Here is a 12,443-nt window from a genome sequence, read left to right as displayed (position 1 = left end):
GCTGGAGCTAGACGTCAGTTGCCAGTCTCCCGTTTGGGTAGATAATCTCTTTCTCGCAGTTGACCGGAGTCATCAACTTGCAGACCCCAGAAAGATGAAGCTTTAGGCCCTGCCGCCTTGCCCATACGGTGATGAATTTGACTTTTATGCTTTGCTTTGTGGTTATGATATATATTTGCTGTGTACATTGCAACTGAGAAGTACTGTGATATATTTTGCTTTCATTGCTGCGACTACTCTTTTAAACGTGTGCTTGAAATCTACTAATTTTGTCTCTCAGGAACTTGAGGGTGGGTGAGAATTAACAACAATAAAAGTCTTCTTTGAACTCAGAAGAGCATTCCAGAGAGGTTCTGTAAGCTCCGATAGGAGATATGTAGGAAAGCAGAACATTATGGTGTAGCCGTCAGTTTTGAGAGTCGAATTGGAGATTTCTACGTGCACAATTTAAAAGTGTAATTGTTTTTTGTTGTTTAGAGAATTACAGAAGCACGGCAGACCATGTTTGAAAAAGCATGTGAAGTTAAACTGCCTGATGGTGCTGTGAGAAACATGTTTTCTTGCTGTGATAAAGCATATTTAGAAAATGTGCCTTTTGAAAGCAATGATGTTCCTTTTGTTCTGGACAGAAGGGTTTGGATACTTTTATCTGCTTACAGAAAAATGCAGGAGAAATGTAGGCAGTTAGAACATGAAAATAAGAATTTACGTGAGCAAATTAGCCAGAACACATTAATGCAAGATAATGCTGAAATCTATAAAACTGCTGTTTTAGAAGAATCTGGCTTTTCTCATTCCAGTAATGAGGGGGTGAAGACAGCTGTGAGCCAGTCTGAGCCTCCGTGTGAGCCTGACTTTTTGGCAGCTGAAGTGCATTCCTTAACTGATAACACAGAGAACAGAGCTCAGAATGTGATTTACGAGGTACCGTCGCAAAATGTGCAGTTACTGGCACAAGTAAAACTAAAGATTTTAGAGTTTCTTACTGTTTGCACTAAGCAAGAGACACCAAGATTCATTAGCTGGTTTGATTTTTGGAAACAGTATAGCCCTCATCTGAGTGAAATCTTGACACTTTGGTATAAAGTCACTAGGAAAAAATATAAGCAGCTGCGCGCTTGTGATTTGGCAAATGAAATAATGCAGACTTTAGGTTTCTGCGCAGTGCAAGAGGGAAACACTGATTTACATGTAAATCTGGAACAGGGGAAGAAAAGAGTGCCCCTGCAAGACAGGGCTAGAGTCACTGCAGCCCTACATGAACAGGTGCCACAAGCCCCTTTTCAGGATGTGGAGAGGGTGCAGGGAGTATCACAGGTAAAAGAGTCACCAGTGGAATTTAGTGCACCATTTGAATTCGTGTCCCCTGAGGATAAAAAGCATGTTTGTTTGACTAATGATTCATTGACTGAAAAGTTGTTTTCTAGCACAGGAGAAGGAACAGCGTTGTACAATGTGTGTCAGATTTTAAAGCAAGAGCTGTTTGAGATGTGTTATTTTTACACTGATTCTTGGTTCACTGCCAATGGTTTAGCCGTTTGGTTTTCCACATGGCGTGTACATAACTGGTTCAATTCCCTTGCAGATGTTAAAGAGAAAAATTCAGAGTCTGAAGTGCACACCCAGAATTCTGACTTAGTGGGGATGGCTAAGTGGGTGCACCAGAAATGTGGACAGCTGGGAGAAAAATCCACTTACAGGTGGGCAGAGATGAGAGAGATGCACATTCCCCTAGATTTGATAAAAACCGTGCAGCACGCGCAAGAGCAATTTGTCCCACAAGCAGTCACAGAGGAGTTGGGAAGAGGAAAGTTACCAGGACAGATATGGCAAATTGATCAGGTTTTAGGGGGAGTGATTGCTGAAGATTACCAAGGAGAAATTGAAATTATGCTGATAACTAGAAAATAATCTGATTCATTCATACAAATTGGAGACAGAATGGCCCTACTTGTCAAAAGTGCAGTGAATGGAGGTTTGGTAAAGAATGAGTCTGCCCCAGCCCTTCTGACAGTGCAAGAAAAGGGAAGCTGTGGTGCAGCAGATAAAAACCTCAGTGCTGAGGTGTGGGTTGAAGCCCAAGATGACCCTCCAGAACCTGCAGAAATCATAACAAAGGGCCCTAAAAACGTCCTGCTGATTATCAAACAGGGAAAGGAAGAGGAAGGGCACATTTCAGATGACAAATGTTATTTGCAAGAAAAGTCATCCTTTTTTCTTTTGCAGATCCTACCACGTTTCGCCACTGTCCATGAGTGTGCTGTGTGGTCCCCCTTCGGGTATGTGCGTGTGGGGTCGGGGAAGGGACCGAACCCCCAACCTGAACCTGACTGAGTAAAGTACAAGCTCCATGGATCCATTTTGCGCAAATGGCGCCTTCAGTTCAAGTTCAACTTGTTTGATTATATTCTTCCACTGGAACTAAGCAACCTTAACAGTTAACTGTCTGTGTTTTTTTGTGTGGAACTCTGACTTTCACTTACATTCCTGCAAACCTGTCAGGTGGACCGTGCACCTTTACATGAGTAGAACTCATGCTACATCAAATTGTTATTTTAGAGACACTTTTCTGTGTAGATGTATCTGATGTGAAAGGTTATGAGATCAATATGTTAATCCACTTCCATTGCTTTACACTGATTGCTTTGATCATTCAACTCTGATTTGCTGATAAAGTTTTTTTTTGTGTTGATGTTTTTTGTTTTTGTTTGAAATAAGAGATATGTGAAACAAAAATTCATTGGTCATAGGGTGGAATGTGATGCTATTAATGGTGTTTGACCAATGACTTTGTGTTTCACCACTGCGCATATTAGTTGATCAATGTTCATCAGTAGCACATTATATGTTTTGTTCAGTTTAGCTGCCTATTGGCTTTAACATGGAGTTAGCCATTACATTCTGTATTCAGTTTAGCCGCCTATTGGCTTTGACATGGCATTAGCCATTACATTTTGTATTCAGTTCAGCTACCTATTGGCTTTGACATGATATTAGACATTACATTTTGTATTCAGCTCAGCTGCCTACTGGCTTTGACATGATATTAGACATTACATTTGATATTTAGTTTAGCTGCCTATTGGCTTTGACATGACATTAGACATTACATTTGATATTTAGGTTAGCTGCCTATTGGCTTTAACGTGGAGTTAGACATTGCAGTTGAGACATTGCAGAGATGTCTGTGTTTTTCCAAGCTATGTTTTTCCACAAGATGAACCAAGCTGTTTTCTTCACACCAGACCTTAGCTGATAAGAGCAGTAGATTTTGTGTTTACCTTTCAATCCAGTCTGAGACCGGAATGGCTCAGGAGAACTGGCCATTCTCCAAGGTCGTTCAAATCTCACACTGAGTTTGCTTTTAAGGATGACTCTGTGCTACAGTGAGTTGGATTTGAATCTGCTTGACTTCAGGCTGGAGCTAGATGTCAGTTGCCAGTCTCCCGTTTGGGTAGATAATCTCTTTCTCGCAGTTGACCGGAGTCATCAACTTGCAGACCCCAGAAAGATGAAGCTTTAGGCCCTGCCGCCTTGCCCATACGGTGATGAATTTGACTTTTATGCTTTGCTTTGTGGTTATGATATATATTTGCTGTGTACATTGCAACTGAGAAGTACTGTGATATATTTTGCTTTCATTGCTGCGACTACTCTTTTAAACGTATGCTTGAAATCTACTAATTTTGTCTCTCAGGAACTTGTGGGTGGGGGAGAATTAACAACAATAAAGGTCTTCTTTGAACTCAGAAGTGCATTCCAGAGAGGTTCTGTAAGCTCCGATAGGAGATATGTAGGAAAGCAAAACACCGGGGAAAGGGCTCCAGCCTTCACTTCAGAGGAATTGGAGAGACTGGTGGATGTGGTCCTACCCCAGTAAGGACTGCTGTATAGGCCTCCAGACCAACAGGTGAGTACACTGTGAGCACGATGCATGTGGCATGAATGCATGGAGGTGTGTGTAAAGGCATTGTGTAAGGGGGAGGGATGTCCTCTGGCTGGGTACACGTTGAGTGCTGGGCTTTGTGTGTGCCCATAGTGATGGAAACTGGTACGGTGGGCCATTCGTGTTACTGGCAGGACTGTTTGTCTAATGGTGTTCTCCTGTCTGTATTGCCTCTGCAGGTCAGCGCCCATAAAAAGAAGGATATATGGCGTGCCATTGCCAAGGAGGTGCGTACCCTGGGGGTCTATGGCAGGAGGAGCACCCACTGACGCAAAAGGTGGGAGGACCTGAGACGCTGGGCATAGAAGACTGCAGCGGCCCAGCTGGGGATGGCCTAGCAACGAGGAAAGGGTGCCCGTCAGACCCTGACCCCCTTGATGGCCTGCATACTGGTGGTGGCCTATACGGAGCTCGATGGGTGCTTGAGGGCATCACAGCAGCCACAAGGAGGTGAGTACAGTGGCCATCATTGAAGGAAACAGCTGGATGGATGGTATCCGGGTGGTGGTTGTGTGTCAGTGGTTGCCCCTAGGCCAGGCCAGACATGGTAGCGTAGGTCCTCTGGTGGCTCAGGGTTTGAAGGGGAAATACTGCCTACCTAGCTTGTTAACATCCACTACTGGTCAGGGCTGCGTGGGTCCCAGGTGTGCTGCAGTTGGCGGTGTGTGCTCTTCCTCCTCATGCCTTGGTGGCTAGCAATATCACTGGTAGTGCAATACATAGAGCATAGGCGTGTTCCCTGTGTGTGAGGGTGCTGTGTACACCAACGGTTGTGTTGGTGCAGTCATTGACCCAGTGTATCCTTTGTCTCTCTCCCCCACTTTCTTGTTTTGTCATCCTGTCCTTATGTGCATTAGCATCATCTGGAGGAGGAGCAGAGGCACCGGTGATGGAGGGAGCTGCATCCCACAGGACCCAGGAGGGAGAGTCCACCGATGCTGAGGGCACCAGTGGGATGGAGGGCGAGGGGAGCACCACAGCGGAGAATGGAGGGGACAATACAGACTCGGATACCTCCTCCAATGGGAGCTCCCTGGTGGTGGCGGACACTTCTGTGACCACCCTGGCTACAGATACAGCCGCCACCCCATACCAGCACCGGCCTCCGAGCAGCCCTTCAGTGAGTTGCCCGTGCCCACTCACCCAGGAGGGTGGGCATCTCCTTCGCCCCAGGCACCTCAGGCTCTGCCCCAGTGAGCCCTGCTGCCCTGAGTGAGGAGGCTATTGACCTCCTGAGATCCATCTCTGTAGGGCAATCAACCATTGTGAATGCCATCCAGCAATCTAATGCATTCCTGGGGGGCATTCTCAGTGGAATGGCAGCCCAACAGAGATCGATCCAGGCTTTGGCCTCCTCTCTGATGGCAGCCATTGTCACTGTTTCAACCGTCCCCCCTCCAACTTCCACTTCCCAGTCCCATTCTTTTCAACCCTAACCCATCCCAAGCACACAGCCAGATGAGCATGCCCATAAGGCAATACCCAAGAGTGTCACAGCCAAACACAAGCACCACACTTCATCCCACAGACACTCACACAAACACCATTCAGTTGCAGACACAACAATATCCACTATTTCACCTATCTCCCCCTCCACCTCCTCCTCCTACTCAACCTCCCACCCAGTTACACCCACACTGACACCTGCATGCACTACATCATCATCCACTACCTGCATCATCACCACATCAAGCAGAACACACATCTCACTGGCAGACACCGCCACAACATCCATGCACACGTCCCCTGTGTCCTCTCCCACTGTGTCTTGCCCCCTCTTAAAGTACACAAACGCAAGCACTCAGACACCCAACAGCCATCCACCTCACAACAGCATACAACCCATGCACCTGCACCCAAATTGAGCAAACACCTCCAACAACCACTCACTCCCTCATCCTCCACTCCCATTACTTCTCCCTCTTCCTGCCACCAATGTCCCTAAAATGCTTTTCCTTTCCCAGATTGACCTCTTCCCTACCCCTTCCCCCCGTCCTGCACGTATGGCCAGGGTATCAAGGACCCACCCAAGCACCTCAGCCAAGCAGTCCACGGGCCCAGTTTAAGCAGCACCTACTTGTGGTGGAAAGCATTCCAGGCCACAAATACAAATACTGAAGGGGAAGGAGCCTGCACCAGCCAGCAAGAAGGGGAAGGAGCCTGCACCAGCCAGCAAGACGGGGAAGGAGCCTGCACCAGCCAGGAAGAAGGGGAAGGAGCCTGCACCAGCCAGCAAGAAGGGGAAGGTGCCTGCACCAGCCAGCAAGAAGGGGAAGAAGCCTGCACCAGCCAGCAAGAAGGAGCCTGCACCAGTCAGCAAGAAAGGGAAGAAGCCTGCAAGCCAGCAAGAAGGGGAAGGAGCCTGCACAAGCAGCTGCCACAGAGACCGCACTGCCAGCCGTGGTTGTGCAGCCATCAGAGGATACAGGGGCTGAGCAGGAGCCTCCCCCAACCACCACCACAGTGCAGCCATCGGAGGGTGCAGGGGCTGAGTCTGAGCTTCCCATGACAACCACCACAATGCAGCCATCGGAGGGTGTAGGGGCTGAGAAGGAGCCTCCCACGACCACCACTACAGTGCAGCCATCGGAGGGTGCAGGGGCTGAGCAGGAGTCTACCACGACCACCACCACAGTGCAGCCATCACCGCCGGTTGACGCCATATGATCCAGCCTCCATGGACTGCTGTGAGGCCTGCCCCCACCAGAACCAGTGGGGTATTCACCCACCTGAGAGACTGTGGCCTTGCACTCCCCAGGACCAAGCACAGGGCATGTTGTCCCCTCCGGAACCAGTGGGAAAGCCACCCACTCGAGAGACTGTGGCCTTGCACTCCCCAGGACCAAGCACAGGGCATGTTGCCCCCTCCAGAACCAGTGGTCTTGTTTCTGCATCCGGTTGAGGTGCCCACCTCTCCCTGAGGTGCCTGCCTATGTGCCAACTGATGCCCCTGCAGTGTTCTCTCCATATTGGTGCAGGGATCGAGTGGGGCCTTGGACTTTGCCCTGTGGCCATGTGGCCCCTGGGAACTGTGGACTGGGCAGTGTCCCTTTTTTGTACATTTGTACATATCTGTTGCATTGCCACATCGACTTATTATTTTTGATGTTAATCTTATTACAATCACTTTTGTCAATTCCTGTTGTCCTTGCATTATTCAGCCAATTATCGGGGACAAATTGTTTTCTTGTGCAGCTAGTTGTGTGTATGGCGTGTGTGTGGGGTGTATGTTGTGCGTTTGTGTGTGTCACTCTGATTTTCCTCCCCTCCTGCCTTGTGTGTTATGCAGCTGTATTCACTGTCGTCATCTTTGCCGGCGTTGGTGTTTGTGGTGGAGCACAACGTAGAAGATTATCGGAAAGACTTGCAGTTATGGTTCCATGGCGGCATGGTTCTTCCCTATGTCTCCAATGGTGAGTCCTTTGACTTTTGTGCTCTATTTCCGCCAGGCTTTTGAAAGCGTTGGTACCGCCCTGGAAAAGGTGGCGGTTTGCTATGTCATAATATGGTGGGCTGAACTTTGTCTTCCACCTGGCAGTAGGTGGATACCACCGTGGTGGCTGTTGTTTCCGCCCTGGCGGCCGGTTTGGTACATTGGCTGTCTTTCGGAGATCACCGACATGGGCATAATGGCGCATGGGCGGTACCTACCGCCAGCCTGTTGGAGATATTACTGCCACTTTATCACCACCCGCCAAGGTCGTAATGAGGGCCAAAGTCACTATGATTCCAGAACGTATTACCTACTTGTATAAACTTGGAAGAGGTCGAAGAAAGGGTCTAGACTGATCACTGAAACAATGCAAAGACAAGTTATTGGGTGTTTTTGGTACTATAACGCATATCTTCAATTTAATAGAGGATACTTATATTGATGCAAGTGACATTGACGTTGAATTGCTCAGAGGCTGGAGCCAAAGGGAACTTTGTTTTCTTCAAAATGCTAATGCTAATATTATAGCAAAAAGGAGAAAGATAGTATTATATAGGATCCGTCATAAATTGGGGGATCTTGCTAGAAAGGAGAGTGGCAAAAATACTAAAGGACTTTTCTTCAGAAAGTGTATGGTCAAATCTTTGGGGAAGTTTGTGGCCACATTCGCAACATTAGACAAGGCTTAAACTTCCATGTGAAAGGTTTTTAATACAAATAATTGATATCAGAGGGCCAGAAAAAGACAAAAACCTTCTGGCCAAGGATAAGACCCACATTGCATATGGATGAAACTAACTACAGAGGTAATCCAGGTATATAAATTTCTATCTCCAGAGGAGAAGAGGAAACAGAGGACGCTCATCTAGAGGCAGAGGTCAACAGTCTTCCTCAACCGGTGAATATGGAGATAACTTCTGGCTCTTCCTACTTAAGAGTGAGATGAAGGTTGCGATTTTTCCTAAGAGAATGGGAAAAGATAACTCAAGATCAATGGGTCCTTTTAGCAGTAAGTGCTTTCAAGCTAGAGTTCAAAAGTACTCCTAGAAACGACAAAGAACCAAGTGAACTAAAATTCAAAAAAGATCAGAAAGTGGTGGTAAGTAAGGAAATAATGCAAATATTAGACAGGGGTGTAGAAGTGAATAAAATGATCTACTTGTCCATGGGACAGTTTGCTTCATAAATCTACTTGTTCTGTAAAAAATCTATTTGTTCCTTTAGTGCCATGGAGTGCAGCAGCAAATTATGACACCAATCTCATTATATAAGAGTTCTGATAACAGCCTCTCTGATTATGCCAGGGCTAATACTATGGCTTATATACTACCAATGTCCTTATTTTCCCACCTTTCTGCAAATCTACATACAGGGGCTGGAGGAAGCAGTAAGCAAAAGTTCCAGGATTGGAATACATTTGAGTCTGTGCAAACCTAGTAGCTAGCATGTTTTAAGGATTCTCACCAGCTCTTCTCTAATCTTTTCTCATACTGAGAAAGGTTGGAAATTTTATTGTGAAAAAGGCAGAAGTAGAAGTTCTTCCAAGGTTTGGAAAAGAGTGGTTGGAAGCAAAGTTAACTTGTAATCGCACAGTAGATTTTCATTTGAGTAAATCTACACATGCTTATGTGCTCATGCTAAAATACAGTTCACAAATATTTTCTAGGAGTATGATTTCTTGGCCTACTTCTGTAAATTGTTGTGAACTCATGAAAGCCATAATTCTGCACAAGTGCAAAGACATGTACCATGGGTGCACTTTTGTGACTTTACGAATTGGCCCCCTAATTAGGTATGGCATTAACCAAGACCTTTTGTTTTTATAAAAACTGTATTTCTCTCTCTGTCTGTCTGTCAGCTGGCTTTACTGTGAGTTATAGCATTCTGCTCTTTCACAAGGAGCATATTGGCATACAAAGTAGTTTTGTTCAGTGCCAGGAACTACTGTGGCAATATCTGCTTTTTGAGAGCAAAAAATATTTTTGCTCTTTGCCAATGTTTGTTACATTGGTGAGAGCCTAGCAGCTCCCACAACAATAACGTTTTACAAAAGCCAAGTCATTACAAGATACACATTGACAAAACCAAGAGACTCACGGCCAGTTTTGGGTCAATTGGCTTTGACAATGCTTGTTTATTTTCATGTTTCCCATAATGGTGTTGAAACTGGTTAGACTGATTTTCTAATATGAATAGTTTTTTGGCATACATCAACACATTTTACTAAATGATGTTTGAAAGAAATGGTACCTAACATTTCACAGTAATTTAGCAAAACATTTTTTCCTAGTTGCATAGATTTTTTGAACATTTTATTTTGAAAGCAAAGAATCACCATTCCTCCTTAGCCTCTGCAAACATTTGCGTCTAATCAAAGAGCATTTGGGGAGCATTTTACGTAGTCTCCTATTGTTAAACTTTACAAACGTGTGTACACATTTTTTTACTGTAACCACTGACAGTAGTGCAGTCTGAGCTTCCAACATTTATTTACAGCGCTCACACTGATAATAAAGGCTTTGCATTAATGAACCATAAATAGAAGTTTGAACAGCATTAACACAGGCGCAAAAATATTACCTCAACTGCCAACAGTTTCCTTCCCTGTAAACTGGCTGCCAGAGGGGTGTGCTCCAGGGGGTTGGGCCTACTTGCCCTAAGGACAAACTAAATATGAAAACTTGTTGTCCTTGACCACAAACAGTATGTCCTGGGCATCAGAGAATAGGAATTCCAGGCCCCTGATTAGAGAAGGATGAAATAGTGCAAGTGCAGGAGGAAGAAAGATGTTTTGTGATCACCTTGTTTTAGTAAAAAAAAAAGACAACGGTTGGAGGCTGGTGATAAATGTACGGCAAGTAAATCAGTATGTAACTTTCCATCATTTTCAGATGAAAGGCACAAATATTTTGAGAGATATTTAAAAAGAAGAGGATTGGTTAGTGGAATTGGATTTGAAAGATGCTTATTCACTATTCCAATGCACAGAGAGAGTCAGAAGTTTCTTCAGTTCAAATGGAACAGGAAATTATATCAATTCAAATGTCTGCGTTTGGTCTTTCATCAGCCCGTGGTGTTTTACATAGGGCATGGAAGCCGGTCGTGGAGGTGTTAAGAGAACAAGGAGTAAGGATGGCAATATATATGGATGAAATCCTTGTTATGAGCCAGAACAAGGAGGGTGTGAAGAAGCAACTGAATTTGTTAAGACAATTGTTGGAGAAGTTGGGTTTTGTAGCAAATTTGGAAAAATCAATTTTGCATCCAGCTCAGCAATTGGAGTTTTTGAAATTCATTATAAATACACTGAAAGTTCAACTAAGGCTACCGAAGAGGAAAATAAAGCTGATAAGAAAGGAGGTTGGTCAAGTACAAATGAAACAGAAGTATCTTTGGGGGAAGTAGCTTGGGTAGTAGGTATTTTGTTGTCTTCAATACAGGCTGTATTCCCTGGTCCTTTGCATTACAGAGCTCTCCAGAGGTTGAAGAGTTCAGGTTTATCAAAGGGTTTATGGTATGGAGACAAAGTGAAACTGTCAGAGGATGCAAAGGAAGAGTTAACTTGGTGGTCGGAAAATTTGGAAGCATGGAATTGTCATGCAGTGTATGGGATGGTTCCGAATTTTGTATTAAATTTGGATGTGAACACTTTAGGATGGGTGTAATGTGCAACAGTCAAGAAACAGGAGGGAGGTGGACCACGTCAGAGAAACAAGAACATAAATTATTTAGAGATGAAAGCAGGTTTCTTTGCTCTGCGCAATTTCAGAGAGACATTGAAGGGTCATTCAATACTTCTGAGGATGGATAACATCACTGCAATGTCATATATAAAAAAACTTGGAGGAAGCAGCTCCAAGAGATTTACAGAGAGAGTGAAGGGAATGTGGAGTTTTGTCAGGAGCAGAAGATAGATTTGACAGCGCAATATCAGCCAGGAAAGGAGAATGTAATAGCAGATTGAAATTCTAGGTTTATCAAGGATTACAGTGAATGGATGTTAAATAAGCAACATTTCAAGGAGCTAGAGTTTACCCTAGGCCCTCCAGATGCATTAACACTGGATGCTTTTACTCAGAATTGGGCAGGTTTGAAGGGGTATGCATTCCCACCTTTTTCAATGATTCAGAGGGTGTTATTGCAGGTCAGAAGGCAGAGTTGTCAATTGGTACTGGCAACTCCTTTTTGGAACACTCATTTTTGGTTTCCTTCGGTTTTGGAGATGGCAGTGGAAATTCCATTGCTCATAGATTATTGTCAATGAATGTTGAGAGGGGTAGACAGAGAAGAACATCCTCTTGTCGAAGCAGGTGTGATCAACTTTCTAGTTTGGAGAGTATCAGGATTTCAGAAAGATTCAGAGGACTTTCAGGGAAAGCTTCTGAGCTGGTCGATGAGTCTTGGTCTCCAGGGACAAAGAAGAGGTATGTGGCGTGTTTAGGCACATTGGTTCGTGGTTATGAGTTGGGATCCTGAGGAAGCGAGTGAGATTGAGGTAGCCAATTTCTTAGCAAAAGTGTTTGATCAGGGTTTGGCATATAGAACCTTGAACTGCTACAGATAGGCTACAGGTGCAAGACATTCTCTTTTGGAAGGTTTGCTGTAGGTGAGAGTCCGTTAGTGTGTGGAGTAATGAAAGGTAGTCGGTTGCAAAAACCTCCTAAGGCAAGATTTGCTAAATTATAGGATATAAATTTGGTTTTAAAATTGGTTGGCAGTAGGTCAACAAATAGGTTTTTAGGTTTGAGGAAACTGTCTTCGAAGTTGACGACTCTATTGTATATGATATCATTTAGACAATTTTCTGATGTTCAGGCTTTGGATTTGGAAAGTAGACTCTTAACACCAGAAGGAGTCTTGTTGGAAGTGTGGAGGAGGACAAAAAATATGTCAGAATCTGTGTTTTCTCCATATTTAAAGGAAAGGCCAACACATTGTGTTGTTAGTTGTATCAGAGAATATGAGAAGTGGATGGAAGAATTCAGGGATGATGGTGTAACTCAGCTGTTGATTTCTTATGTAAAAACTTATAGAGGTGTTTCAGTGGCAGATATTGCTCGTTGG

The sequence above is a fragment of the Pleurodeles waltl genome, chromosome 6 (genome assembly GCF_031143425.1).
Source record: "Pleurodeles waltl isolate 20211129_DDA chromosome 6, aPleWal1.hap1.20221129, whole genome shotgun sequence".
In the NCBI taxonomy this organism is placed as follows: domain Eukaryota; kingdom Metazoa; phylum Chordata; class Amphibia; order Caudata; family Salamandridae; genus Pleurodeles; species Pleurodeles waltl.
This window is presented reverse-complemented; position numbering follows the sequence as displayed.